Raw genomic sequence first — 14154 nt, 5'->3', positions numbered from 1 at the left:
GTGACTTATGAGCTGGAATCAGGTGTTTGGGCATAAACACGCCAAGGCCCATGATTGATTTGACTGGGTAAATAGCTTTTATAATTGGTATGTTTTTTTATTAAATTTTAAAAGCTGCCTATTTATGCGAATAGGAATCGTGAGCACGCTGAGACCAGCATGCCTGCACTAGCACAGGCCTCGCCGAGCCTCCTCCCTGGCAGAGGCCCAGATTCATAAACTGTGTTTGTGACGGTCAGGCTCCCAGCATCCTGGAGGACCCGGGAGAAGGGGTGGGGACTTGACTGCTTCATCATCTCCATTCTAGAGATGGAAGGGACTCTCACCCACTTCCCTTGAGCTTGAAGTGGGCGAGGCTGGGGGAGAAGGGAGGGGGTGGCTCTGTTTCCCCACTGGATGCCTGGCACATCTCTGCAGCTGCAGTGCCTGGCCCGGGGTGGGATCAGAACAAGGCTGCGTGGGCATCAGCGTGACCGAGTGCCCAGAGCCTCGGGAAATAGCAGGGCTCCCTCTTGAGCACGGGGGCGCTCCAGGGCCTGGTACAACCAGCGGGTGTTCATTAGAAGCTGTCTGTCCGGAGCCCAAGAGCATGCTGGCAGGACTGGGGAGTACCTCAGAGGTGCAGAGACCCTGGGGGTCTGGGTGGAGCACTGGGTGAGGCTCAGGAACTGGTCGTATCCCTCAGGACAAGTGATTCTTGGAGTGAGATCTCTTGAAGGCAGCTTCAGTTTCTGCATTGGTTCAGTGAATTAACGATTCTCAGGTTGCCCACTGCTCAGGGGGTGTCAGGAAAAAGAGAAAGCCTCATTGCTGTCTCCTGTAAAATCTGCTGCTTCTGCTTAAAGAAGAAAGCCAGGACCCAATGTGCAAGGGACACGCTCTCCCCGTGGACTCCCAGAGGTACAGAGGGGATGCCCAGCCAGCCTCCCACCCTGCACATGCTGCCAGGGTCTGTGTTGGGGCAGATCACAGCTGATCAATGGTCAGAGTCAGGGCTCAGGGTCTGTCCAGGATCAGAGCTCAGTATGTGACCAGGGTCAGGGTTCAGCCTTTAACCAGGTCAGGGTTCACTTCCTTACACCTGTCCCTTTGCTCCTTTCAGAACCTTTGAAGGTCAGGGGTCACTGGAGGCAGGACCACCTCCCCCCCAGCACAGCTAAGCCACAGCCAGGCAGCCCTGGGCTGGTGCTGGGGCAGGGCCGTGTGGACAGTTACGGCCTCTACAGTCTGTGCCCAAGCCCGGCTTCCTTTAAGCCTCAGCAAACTCCCCGAAGCCTGGCCTGAGCCTCTGTGGCTCACAGGGGTTTTCACTGTCCAGGAAGGAGCCTCAGGGCACTGCAAAGCTCCCTCCCGCCCTGTAACTGACCCCCACTGGTGACGAACAGGCAGGAATGAGTTGTCTACTAGGAGTGGCCCCCAGCCCAGATGGGATGAAAGCATTGCAGCTCTCAGCCAGACAAGTCTCCTTGCACTTAAGATAAACACAGGCCTCACCCTCCCTCCTCTCATCCCATGCAGGCAGGAGGGAGGCTGGCAGGGCGATGGGTCCCACACTCAGAGTGACAGTCACCAGATGCCCAGAGCTCAGAGAGGAGCCTGAGGAGGGCACCAGCAGAGGGCAGGGCCCAGCCCCAGGGACATGATCAAGCCAGGCTGTGGCCAGTCCAATCCTGAGTGACTTCCCGTCCTGGTGTCCATAGTGCTGGTCACAGCCACCCCACCATTCATACTGGGGCCCACGTGCCCTGCCGTTGGGGAGCTGGGCAGCTCTTTCCTGGAACCCCCGCTTTGGGTGGGGATAGGGATGGCTTCTGAGGCCCCCTTCTGGGGCATCCTTGGGAAAACAGGAATGGCAATGGCGGGAGCCACCACATTTCCTGCAGAGCTAGCCACCTGCCCCAAACTCTTTGTTCCCTCCACAGGAAGTCAGAGTCCTGTCGTCCCAACACCAGGGTGACCAGGGCAGGAGTTCTGGCCAGGGCTTCTGGGAGCAGCAGAAGAACCAGGGCCCTGCTCTCCAGGCCCACAGTCAAGGGAAAGTGGCAGGCATGTACCCCAGGGCAGAGACCTGGGGAAAAAGGAGCCCTCCTGCTAGGGCACCAGGACTTCCTGGAGGAGGTGGGCCTTCTTCTAGGCCTTAGGGATGGAGTATGGAGAGAAGGGCTTATGGAGCCTGCCAAGTCAGGGTCTCGGGTCTCCTGGTCTGGGTTTGGCCCTGAAGCAGCAGGGACTTTGTGGGATTGAATCAGGGGCCTGGTCAGATGTGTTGTGCTCCAAGGCTCCCAAGAGAGAAGCCTGGGGTGCAGAGTGGGGTGAGGTCAGGGACAGGGGCTTAGCAAAAGGAGCAGGGGGGCTTTTAGACCAAATGGAGAGGCGGGGCCCTGCTCTCCTGGAGAGCCAGTGACTTAGAGGGGTACACACAGAGCTGTGCTGGTAGCCGATCTCCCGGGGAAGACTTGCCAGCGTCAGTGGTATAATTACTGCTACATCGACCAAGTTAATTTCAAACTACCAGCCACTTAACAACGAGTTTCAAAGTTTGCTGACCGTGAAAGGCGCTGGCTCAGCCCACACGGGCACCTGTCCTGCTCACTGTTGAAGAAGAAGACTGGACGCTCTAAGTTGGACCCTACAGGGGACAGGGCCTGGCACCTGCTGTCAAACTCCACTGACTCCTCCCCAGAGTGGGCAGTCCCCAGGGTTCCATCCTGAGAAGAAAGTCCTGCGACAAGCGGGGAAGGGCCAACGCCATGGGCAGAGCAGCGAGGACCCTGCTGAGGTCTGGGGTCCATCCTTGGCCAGGCAGGGCTCTGGGGAGCTGCCAGGGGCTCTGTCTCAGCCCCGGGAAGAAGCTCCAGGGCTAGCAGGGCTCCGCTGGGTGCCTTCCAGCTGGTTTCGCCCCTTGTGCTGCTGCTGGTGACCCAGAGCAGCTCCGGAGCCTCAGAGGTGAAGGCTCCCTTGCTGATGTCGGTGCAGGATCGACGCGCACGAGAGCTCTGTCTGCTGAGATGAGATCACAGCCGAGCACGAGAGCCTCAGGGGAGCAGCTCCCTTATGAAGGCCGCCTCCGCCGTCTCCTGCTGCTTGGCCGGCCTCCAGTTAAGGAAACCCGTGGAGGTGGGAGGCACCAAGGGCGGCCGAGCTCTCGCCCCAGCCCCTGCCCGTGGAACGGCAGCGCTCTCCTCGTGACCTGGGCGGCGGGCCCGGGTTCCTCTTCCGCGGGTGCGAGCTCCAAGGTGCGGTCCAGCTCCCCGCCCGGCTCCTCATCTTCATCATCTGCCCCCCCTTCTCAAGCTTCAGCCCCTGAGACCCGGCGCTGCCACCGTCCTCACAACCAGCCTCTTCCTCCCTGTCCCCTCTGTCTGAAGGACCCTGGCCCCTCCTCAACCTCTTGAACCTTGGCACAGCCCAAGGCACAGATGTCCCCAGAGGGTGCCTCACTGCTCTGCCCTTCTCTGACCTGGGACCTGTCACCTCCTCCTCTGCCCCTGGGCTCCCGTCTGTGATCCTAACATGAAGAGACATTTCCCGGGTGTTGGCTCTGGGCCAGACTGGCGCAGATGAGAGCGCCAGGCCCACCCAGGAAGCTCGGCTTCCTCGGGAGGAGAGGGCGGGTGGGCTGGGCCAGGTGCTTGGGGAGCATGGGGGACCCCAGACTCACACTGGTCACTCACCAGTTTTTACCTGCACTTACTTGTGTGTATGAGAGCAGGTGAGTGTGTGTGTGTTGTATCTGTGTGTCTGTGCTACATGTGTGTGTGTGTGTATGGATGTGTGTAAACATGTGTAATGTATATGCATGTATGTGTCTGCTCGTGTATGCTTGTACACGTGTGTGTGTGCGTGCATGTGTGTGGTCTGTGGTCTCTGTCACACCTGCTCTTCTGTAGCGTCCCCATGAGGCCCCCTGCAGCCCCTCCAGACACGCGCCCATCCCCCACCCATCCTGACCCCCAGCAACCACTGCGTGTCCTCCATCCCTATGAAGTGCCATTCGAGAAAGTTGTATAAATGGAGTCACACAGCTTGAAGCCTTCGAGACTGGCTCTTTCCTGCCAGCACAATGCCCTGAGGCACGTCCGGGGTGCTGCAGGGATGCAGAGTTCCTTGTTTATTTTGAGCATGTTCTGTGGTCTGGACATAGTGTGGTTGTTGTTTCTATCCCATTTTTTAAAAAAACCCATGGCAATGGCCTTGAAGGCAGACCAGGAACCCACGGTTGCTGAGGGGAGGCTTCAGCAGGGTGGCTGGAGGGAAGCTGGGGAGCCCGTGCCCAGTGGGCCCCTCGGGCTCGGCCCCAACAGGGGCAGTGTGGCCCCACAGACTCCGGTCTAAGGGCGCCCTGGGGACAGAGAGCACAGAGGAACGGCCACTCGGGGGCCTGTCCACGCACTAGCATCCCTGGTTCCGGAGGACCGAGCGCCTTCCCTGACAGCGGCCGCCTTGCTCCCTGGACCCTAAACAATTAGCAGAAGACTTTTATGTGAACCAGGAGCTGGGCCTGCCAGCAGAGCCCGGTGTCCGAAGGGGACAGTGGGGAGGTGGGCTGCAGGGACTTGGGGGCCAGAGCCACACTGAGAGATGGCGCGTCCTGGGGCCCAGGGGGGCGAGGGGTAGCAGAGGAACACGCTGCCTGGCCTTGTCATGGCTTCTGTCATGTTGCCATTTTGAAACTATTGCTACAAAGTGGCTGGCAACCGGAGCAGGTAACGCAAATGAAAATGTGCTACAGGAGTGACGGGCCAGCGGGCGACGCTCGCCATGCTTGAGCCTTACACCAGCTCTGTGAGCCCCTGCCAGCATGTCTCCCTAGAGCCGGGCTCTGATTTGGCGGACGGGGGGCAACCACCAGGACAGACGACATGCCAGGTGGGTCCTGGCATCTGAAGGGGTCATTCTACGGAGGAGCAGCTGCTGGGTTGATGGAGCTGGGGCGGGGGGCTCACCACCTCTCCCAGGGGTGAGACCCAGTACCTCCTGCCCCACAGCCCCACCTCAACCGGCCCTGCACTGGGAAGGGGCCTTTGCCAGGCAGCCCTCTGCAGAACCGCACTCAGGCTCCTGGGCCTCAGTTTCCCCAACTGTAGAGTAGGGGCGACAACGGCATCGAAGGAGTCTCTCGAAGACACTGCGGAAGGACGGCTGAGTCCCGCCATGGAAAACTCAGTGCCCCAGGCAGCGTGGCCTCAGCCTGCAGGGTGTGCGAGAAAGTTCCTGGGGGTGGGCTGGAGCCGAGACCAGGGCACTGCCCCCGCATGCGGAGGGGCTGCCAGGCACAGGAGAGACGGGCAGAGGATCGCCCTGAGCCACATGTGCTCACCCCACAGGGGTCCCTCTAAAAAGAGCTGAGCAAGCCCACTCACAGGAAAGGAGATGGTCACTTGTCCCCGACCCACAGGGGAGACCTGCACACAGCGGACTCAGTGTGGCTGCTATCCCTGCTCCCGCGTGTGACACCCGACCGGGAGCAAAGAACCCAGGAGCCCAGGGGCCCAGGGTCCCAAGGACCGGGCTCCAGGCACACAGTTGGCACCCAGGTCTGTTTGCTCAACACAGAGTCTGTCAGACACATTTTCCCCGTTTCCAGCCCCTTTCAAAACAGATTCATCGGATTTCTCATCTTTATTTTGGCACAGAAAAAATAATGTGATTTCTAATTTAAAATTTTAAAAAAAACACCATTCTCATCAAAATGCACACAGCTCAGATGGTGTTTGGGAAATTAGCTCTGTCACTCTTACACACACCAGCACATGGCCCAGCAGCAAAGAGAGGCTCCGCGTGCCCCGCCCCCACGTGAGGCGACACCGAGCCTCGCCGCGGGCTGGGGGTGGGGGGAGGTGTTGGGGACTCCAGAGAGCACACTGAAGATGGGTGAGAGAGCTGGTATCTGGGGCAGAACTCTAGGCAGCTCCTCCGTGCTGGGGGAGGAGGCTGCTGGGCACGGGGGGGGGGGGGGCAGCTCGGAAGCTGGGCATGTGCTGGGAGCAAAGGCCCATCCACGAGTGCTGGGCACCCTCAGGGAAGGGCGGCTGGCGTGCAGGCCCAGGAAAGGGGGGCCCAGAGTGTGTTCCTGGCTAACTGCCCTTTGGAACTGCTTGTTTTAAAATTGCCTGCTGGTATGGAATTCCCTAGGGGAAGAGCCACCTCCCTTGCGGTCTGGAGACAGGCTGCATGGAGATGGGGCCCCTCAGGAGGAACCACTCATGAGCTTTCCTGGTGAGCCATGCATCGTGAAGGCTGTGGCATTTGCAGCCCCACCTGCCATCAGGCCACCTCATGACCTTGAAACCCTAGCACAGGTGACAGCCACACAGTGCAGGAGGCAAAGCCATGGACAAGACAGAATGTCCACACCCCAGGGGTTGGGCAGGGGTGAGGTAGAATTCTGAGTTGTATATGCCAGCACTGCCGGTGCCATCACCCAATGGCTCCCTGGTGAGCCCCAGGCCAGCTCTCTTGTCCTGCATCTGTGGCCTGACCCGGTCACTCACAAGGCACAGAGCCTTGCTCTTGGGAGGCAACCATCGAACAAGCCTCGTGGCCACCCAGTGTCCCCGGTGCCTTGTGTACTGTTGGAATCCTGCCTTCAATTCTCCATCCTTCAGTTAAGCATTAAGCACACAAATGCCCTTTGGATCGAGGCGCTGTCACATCCCTTCATTCCCAGAAAGACTCGGGAGCTGGCCCCACTGAGCCCCGTCTCTGCCTCTGACCCTGCAGGAGGCAGCCTCCCCGGCCCCTTCCAGGCGCCTGCCGCTCCACCATCCGGGTCAGGCGTTGGGAATCCCGGGGAAAATTGAAAGTGCTTAGGAGGAAGGAACAAGCAGTGATTGAAGCTCTGCCCTTTGTCCAGCACCTGACCAAGGAAACCCCATGAACTCCTCAGAGCCACCCTGTGGGACACGTAGGGAGCTGGGAGTCAAAGTCATGGCAACACTAAGAGGTGGATTTAAATCCAGCTCTGCCTGTCTCTGAAGATTCATCCTTTTCTGGGGGACAAGTTGGTCCCTCAGCAGCGCCTTTGGTCAGATTCACCATCAGATAAACAGGTTCCCTGGAGAATGAAGTAGGGAGGGCGATGGGGAGGGAGAAGGGACTCAGGCTTAGGGTGCTGTCCACAGAAACGAGGTCCTGAAGTAGCAATTCCTCCCCACTGGGGGGAAAGGCTCCTTATACCTGGAGCAGAGAGGAAACTAATGTGGGGTGGCTGGGAAATGAATGTGGAGGTCACAGGCAACCCCTCCCATTCTGAACGTGCCCCTCCCCCAGGAATAGTAGATGTCCCCAAAATTTCTTCAACTCCTTCAAGCCCCTTCTTTCCATGGCACTAATTTCATTTCTATTTATACTTTATTGACCTCCAAGCCTTTATTTTCACCTCTTAGCACATATTTCTAATTATCAAAGTCCTGTTGCCTTTGAAGGACCGAATGCCATCCAAGAGACAGAACATGGGATGGCCACCACGCTGGACAGGGTTTTGCCCAGAACGGCCAAAGCTAGTGACTCCAGAAAAGCTGAAGGGCCATCTCCATGGCGGCTGAAGCCTCCTGATGCTGAGCACCAAGATCCACTGAGATGCAGGTGTTACAAAAAGCAAGGGAAGAAAATGTGGGTCAAATTGAACCAGGGAAGCCGCTCAGAACAAAGTCTGTGCGTGAAGTGGCAAGAGCACTGGCCACTTTGCTGACTCACTGGCAGGAGTCTGGTGCTCCAGGCTCAAGCAAGGACCTGGCACAAGGTGATGGTCATCCCTTGATACCCAAGGAAGGTCGTGGCTCTCTTAATCACTTATCCCTCAGCATTTCTCCAGTGCTTACTATTTGCAGGCATGGTGATACTAAGGTCCTCTCCTGACCCGTCTCACTCCCACCTGTACCAGGGACACCACACATTGCTCATGACTGTCCGTCTCCCACCCTGGGCCACAGGTGCACAGGACTAGGACCTTGGCTCCTGCCCTCACTATGGCATCCCCACTGCCTTGAACAATGATTAGCACATGATCCTCACCTAACATCTTTGAACAAATTCATTGACTAGCTTGGCATTGTTTTTTCATGTAAAGGTCAAAAGCTTCACTGTCAGTGGCCCAAGTTCAAGGCCTGAACACTTGGGCTGTGAGGCTGTGGACACTGGGCCAGTGCCTCCACGTCTCCAGCTCTCCAGTGGAGATAGTGGCCATGGTAACACTAATACCTTTATCTCAGGGTTGTTGTGAGGATGGGAAGCGACAGGCTTTCAACAGCTTTGCCCAAAGCAAGCGTCTTGCACTGTTACTTCTTTCCCAGATCATCCTCCAAAAGGGAGGCCCTTCATCATCGCACATCAAGGTCAGCACCCTGCATGGCTCAGGTCCCAGAGACACAGGGAACCTGGAATTGAGATGGTCCATGCGGGTGATGGTGCCTGGGGAACAGCTGGTGGGACCCGAGGTGAGTTCAGTGGTCTTGGGTTGAACTGGAAATTTGACTAAAGTTGAATTATTGGCCAGGATTGGGTAAAGTCTAAAAACTGTATTGGGGACAATTGAAATGAATTGAAAGAATTTAGTTCAGCTGGATCACAGAAGAAAAATCGAATTGAACGGAATGAATCCAATAGAATGGAACTGAGAGTAAATTGGCCTGATTTGACTTAAATTGAGGAGTCAACTTGAAAATTGAAAGGAGTTGAGTCGAAGTGCTGGGGTTGAGCTGAGAGGAGGAAAACAGAGGAACTGGAGGTAAATGATATGAATTGAGTTGAGCTGAAATTTTTGGGACACGTGACTGCAGCTTATGTTAATTTTATCTGGAGTCAGGGGAGCCCGCACCAAAGATCTCCCCAGCTGAATACACTTGTTCTCTGGGTTTGGTCGTTTAGAGAGCATTTATGAAGCTCCTGCTGCCTGCAGGTGCTGGGCTAGGGCCTCGAACACCAGGCTGAATCAACCTGGCTCTGCCCCCAGGGTGTGCTGGGGCCTGCGGTCCCCTGGAGAGGAGCAAACAGGCCAGGCCAGGAGGAGCCGTGAGGCGGCCTGAGCTTTGCAGGAGGAGACAGCCCCCACGAGGGTGTCCCTCACTTAACATACTGACCTGAGGTCTTGGTGGAACGTGGCCTTGGGAGCAGGCAAGGAGCCGCGCTTCAGCCACAGGGATGAGAGACAGGAAAGCTGTGGGACTTTGGTTCCGTGTCTTTCTGATCCTCAGTTTTCTCATCTTTAATTGGGGATAAGAATAGCTTCCTTGCAAGAGTGTTTCAAGAAAATGGGGAAAGTCAGAGTTTGTTTTCTCCACCTACAGCCTCCTCCCCCATGCCCCCCTCCTAGCTGGCTCTTTCCTCTTAGCTTCCCAAAGACACGGGATTTCAAAGCAGCATTCACAGGCCTTTGATCACCTTTTCACCTCCTAGGAACAAAAGGCCCAGGCAGAGCAACAATTTCTGGTCCCCGGGGTCTGCTTGCCTCCCAGGGCCCGTCCCCCACCCCTCCAGGGATCCTGAATGGATGTCACTCACTAGGTCTCCTCCACCCTCCATGTCTCGGCCTTGCACCATCCTGCAGCCCTCCTCATCTCCAGGCCCAGCAACACAACACCTCCTCCAGGAAGGCCTGCCCCCAGTGCACTGAGAAGAGGCTCTCCCCACCTCAGGGCCAGGCTATTCTTTTTTAAATCCTCACCCGAGGATATTTTTCTCATTGCTTTTTTTTGGAGAGAGTGGAAGGGGAGAGAGAGAAAGAGAGAGGAACGTTGATGGGTTGCCTCCAGCATACACTCTGACCTGGGCCGGGGATTGAACCTGCAACCAAGGTACATGCCCTTGACCAGAATCGAACCCGAGACTCTTCAGCCCAAGAGCCGACGCTTTAACCTCTGAGCCACACCAGCCAGAGCTTGGCTGGGCTATTTTCATCTCTAAGCCCAGGGCAGAGTGGGAGGGAGGGTGACAGCCCGTCTGTGTCCATCTGTGTCTATAATGGGCTTTGTGTTTGGGGCCTTTTTGTTTATTTGCATTTGAAGGTTTTCAAGGACTTTTAGACAACGCACTTTAGGATGCCTCCTAGTTTCACAGCACTTCCCAGTGAGAGTCACCAAACAGAAGAGTTCTTCTGCTTCTGAGCATTTCTGCGTTTCTCTGTTATTTTCCCCCAATGTGTCAAGTTCAAGGATTTTTAGTCAATTAGTCTAAGAATATCTCAGCCTTGTTTTCATATTTCTAAAAGCACACGTGTAAAACTGCACACACACACCTCCCCAAGTTCTCAGCTTCTGGCCTTGCCAAGGGTATGTGCCCTTGACTGGGAATCGAACCTGAGACGCTTCGGTGCACAAGCCGACACTCTAACCACTGAGCAACACCGGCCAGGGCTCTCCCCTAATTTTAATAACCTGTCTCTCTCCAAAAAACATCTGAACTTTACATCACATGCATTTCCATGCCTTTGCAGATGTTCTTACAAGCTCTTTATTTAACAAAGAAATTAAGCCTTTGTCTGTCATATTTGCTACAAAAATATATATTTTTGCAGGCCAAATTTTTTTTTGCCGTTTTATTTGGTGGTTTAATTTTGACATACAGAAGATTTCCATTTTTATGCAGTCAAATCTGTCCATGTTTTCTCCCTGATTCCTCGTATTAGTTCTAAACTTAGGAAATCTTCCCTCTCCGGAGGCATGATGAATATTAAATTTTTCTTAATTCTCGCTTTTTGGGTCTTGATTTTTTTTTAATATACTTAATGCTAATCCTGAAGAAATTCAGTTCTGAGCACCCTGGGCATGACCTATGAAGAAGAGGGTTCTCCTAGCGCTCCCACACCCACCCAGCCCCCTCCTGCAAGCCCACTTGCTGCTCACCTGACCCCTGGCCTCGGCCAGCACTACCCCTCCCTGCCAGCATCTCCCTGCCCAGCAGCTGGTATGATCCCATGGGTTGGAAATTTACTTCCCAGGGAACGAATGGGCTAAAATCGTTGAAATGCTCAAAAGTGAGCCCAAGAGAAAATAACCTCAAAGATGGGCCTATTGCTGTTAATGTGACAGGGTGGAAAAGCCTGCCTTCAGGCAACTCCCATCTGTGTGTCTCCTGTCTGCCTCTCTAGGCCTTGCCACATGCTGTCCCTCTCTCCCGGGGTCCTGCACATCCTCTGCTGCCCGAGGCCATCAAAGCCTCTTCCCTCCCTGCTGGCTCCCATCCCTACCTCCTAGACCACCTTCCCCAAGAGCTGGCCGAGCATGGGCTCCTGGGCTGTTCCGGCGGCTCCAGGACAGCTTCCCAGTCAACGCTGCAAGCACCTCCCGCAAGAGGTGGCAGCCGTGCCTGTGTTGTAAGTGCATACACAGAGGCCCCAGGGCATGGCCTCCCACAGTCACCCAAGGCCTGAGTGGGGCCCTGCAGCACAGGCCCAAGCTCTGCCCCTCAAGCGAGATACTCACAGCACCCGCTGGCCCTGAGCACCGAGCACCAAGCACCGTGCCTTTGCTGGCCTAGGGGAGGAGCGAGGAAGGAGGAGGGAGGGTGAGTGTGCAGTGGGCCGAGGGGTGCTGAGGCCACCTCAAGTGGGGGAGGGGATGGAACCCAGAGGCCTGGCCTGTGCCCCTCAACCTCAGGTCACCCTCCTTTAAAATGCAAGGCCAGGGCTGGGTGGCCCATCTGCCACATTTCTCGGGCCCTAAGGTTCTGTTCATTGAGGGGTCGCTGCCTGAACCTGGCCCCTCACCCTCTTCAGCTCTGTCTTCCCAGCAGAGCCCATGTGGGACTAAGCCAAAGGAACAAAATCTGCACACTGATGGGGGCGGGAAAGATGGGCATGGGCGGAGGCTGGAGGGAGAGGGGCCTGGAAAGGGGCCCCCACCCCATGTGTGAGGCGACTGGGCCCTTCACGGTGAGCAGGGGGGAGAGATCCCAGAGCCTGGCTCCCAGAATGAGGTCCTGGCTCAGAGAGGATGCTCTGGGAAGGCTGTGCATCGGCAGGAGCTGACAGGTGGAGGGTGGAGGGTGGAGGGTGGAGGGTGGAGGGTGGAGGTGGAGGGTGGAGGGTGGAGGGTGGAGGGTGGAGTTCGCCATGCAGAGGCATTTGGACTCCAGCAGGTTTATGAGCTTCTGAGATGCTCGCCAGGTGCAGAGGGAGCGTTCAGCCTATTAATTTCCTAGTTAATCATGCAGGACATTTGGTAATTAGAGCACTCACCTCCCCAGTCGTGCTGGCCAGCCCTGAGCTGGGCTATAATTCACTCGCATGGTGGGAACAGGCGCCAGCAGCCGCAGCCTCCACGCCTGGCTGCAGGAAACACCCAGGCTGCCCCCCAGCCTCTCTGGTCTCTGGCCCCAGTGATGGGGACTTGGTGCACCCCAGAGCCTGTTCAGGCCTGGAGGCATGGAGGTGCCCTGGCTCCAGTCCCAGCAGGTGCCCAGCCAGCAGCCCGCCCCGCGCCCCAGCTGGCACATTGTCTGCAATGCAGGGTGGCCATGAGGGTGAGGGCCACAGGCTTCATTAAGTCCTTACTGTCAGGGCTCCCTTGGCCTCCGTGATTCCAGGAAGGAAAACGCTCTGAGAGCTCCACCACAGGCCACCTGCGGGCACACAGAGCACACTCGTGTTTACTGACGGTTTATAAAGTGGCCAGCACGGTCGGCCCAGAGCCTGGGCTCTGTCTGGGAGGTGCCTGGGGCAGGTGGCGGACCTCCGTGCACTCCTGTGTAAGCCACATGACCATGGTGAGGAGCAGTGGGAGATGGGGGATAGTGCCTGGACCCCACTGATTATTCGAGCGGTGCTGACGGCAGCGGGACCACCATGATGCCTCCAGTCCATGCCTACGCGGAGGTGGAGGAGCAGCAGGCTTGGCAGATTGGTCTCCCTGCCCGCTGAGGCCCCTGGGCTTTCCCACGGTGACCCATTTAAGCCTCACCTGGGCCCTATGCCAAGAAATCGTCCATCAACTTTGGTTTAGAGGAAGGAAAGGCTCATAGCTGTTGGAAACCTGGCCTAGGGTGCACTGCCCACTCTCTCACCTTCCAGTTCATTCGCAAATTCTCAGAAAGGCCGTTCCCACCCTCCTTGGTTTAATTCATTGCAGTTTTATTTATTTGTTGTTTGGTAGCCATCTGTCCTTGGCAAGCTCTGGGGTCTGGGGGCAGAGAGATTTACTCACTGCTGTGTTCCCAGCACCTGGCACATAGTAGGTGCTCAATAAATACTATCCAGTGACTGAGCAGATGGATGACTGCTGCATGGGGTTGTTCAGGGGTTTAATGGGGTAACACTGGAGGAAGAGTCTAGCAAATTTACCAGTGAGCTAAAATGCTCCCTCCCTTCCCACCTCCCTAATGCAGAGGGACTCCAGATGTCCCCTGAAAGGAGATGAGAGAAGGGGATTTGCAGGACAAGGGCACCATGCAGCCCAGAGCAGTTGCTCAAAACATTTATGTGGGGCACTGGGAGGGGAGGGGGCCCTTGAGATATGGCAAAAGCAAAGACCTTGCCTTTTGCTCCCTGAGTTCCAAATGCAACTTCAGCAGATTCCCCTTTCAATAACAAAGCTGCATCCCTGAGCTGGGATCAAACCAGAGCCACAGGCTCCTTCGAATGTGGAACCCAAACCAAGCATGTCCAGCCAGGGAGGGAACATGTGAGCTTTTAATCTTTGCACTTGGGCCGTTTTGTGCAGTTGGCAGCCCGATCGTCCCCACAGCAACAGGGTGGCCACTGAGTGCCCCACCACCTGTTACCAGTCACAGTCCCACGGGGGATAGTGGCCAGAGAAGTGGGAATAAGACTCCCAGGGCCTGGGACATGTGCTGCCCGGGAAGTGGACTGTGCTGAGGTCAGGAGCAGCAGGCTGCTTGAGGAGGGCAGTGGCCCTCAAGCTGAGGCCTGAAGAGGGGAGGCAGCAGGGTGCGAAGACCTGGGGACAGGCCAGCCCGTGCAAAGGCCCCAAGGCAGAGGAGAGCCCGGTGGAGGCATTCTGATCAGCTCTGGGCGGCACATCCTCAATGAGGACGCCACCTCCAAGACTGCACCCCCCAGTGGGGCCGGCTCACCCCTGCCGGGCTGCCACAGCCTCCAGAAGCCCAACCCATCCACCCATCCCTCTAACACCCCTCACAGGACAGCAGGAGTCGTTCTCTCTCTTTTTTTAAAAAATATCTCTTTATTGATTTCAGAGA

The sequence above is a fragment of the Miniopterus natalensis genome, chromosome 16 (genome assembly GCF_054644295.1).
Source record: "Miniopterus natalensis isolate mMinNat1 chromosome 16, mMinNat1.hap1, whole genome shotgun sequence".
In the NCBI taxonomy this organism is placed as follows: Eukaryota; Metazoa; Chordata; class Mammalia; order Chiroptera; family Miniopteridae; genus Miniopterus; species Miniopterus natalensis.
This window is presented reverse-complemented; position numbering follows the sequence as displayed.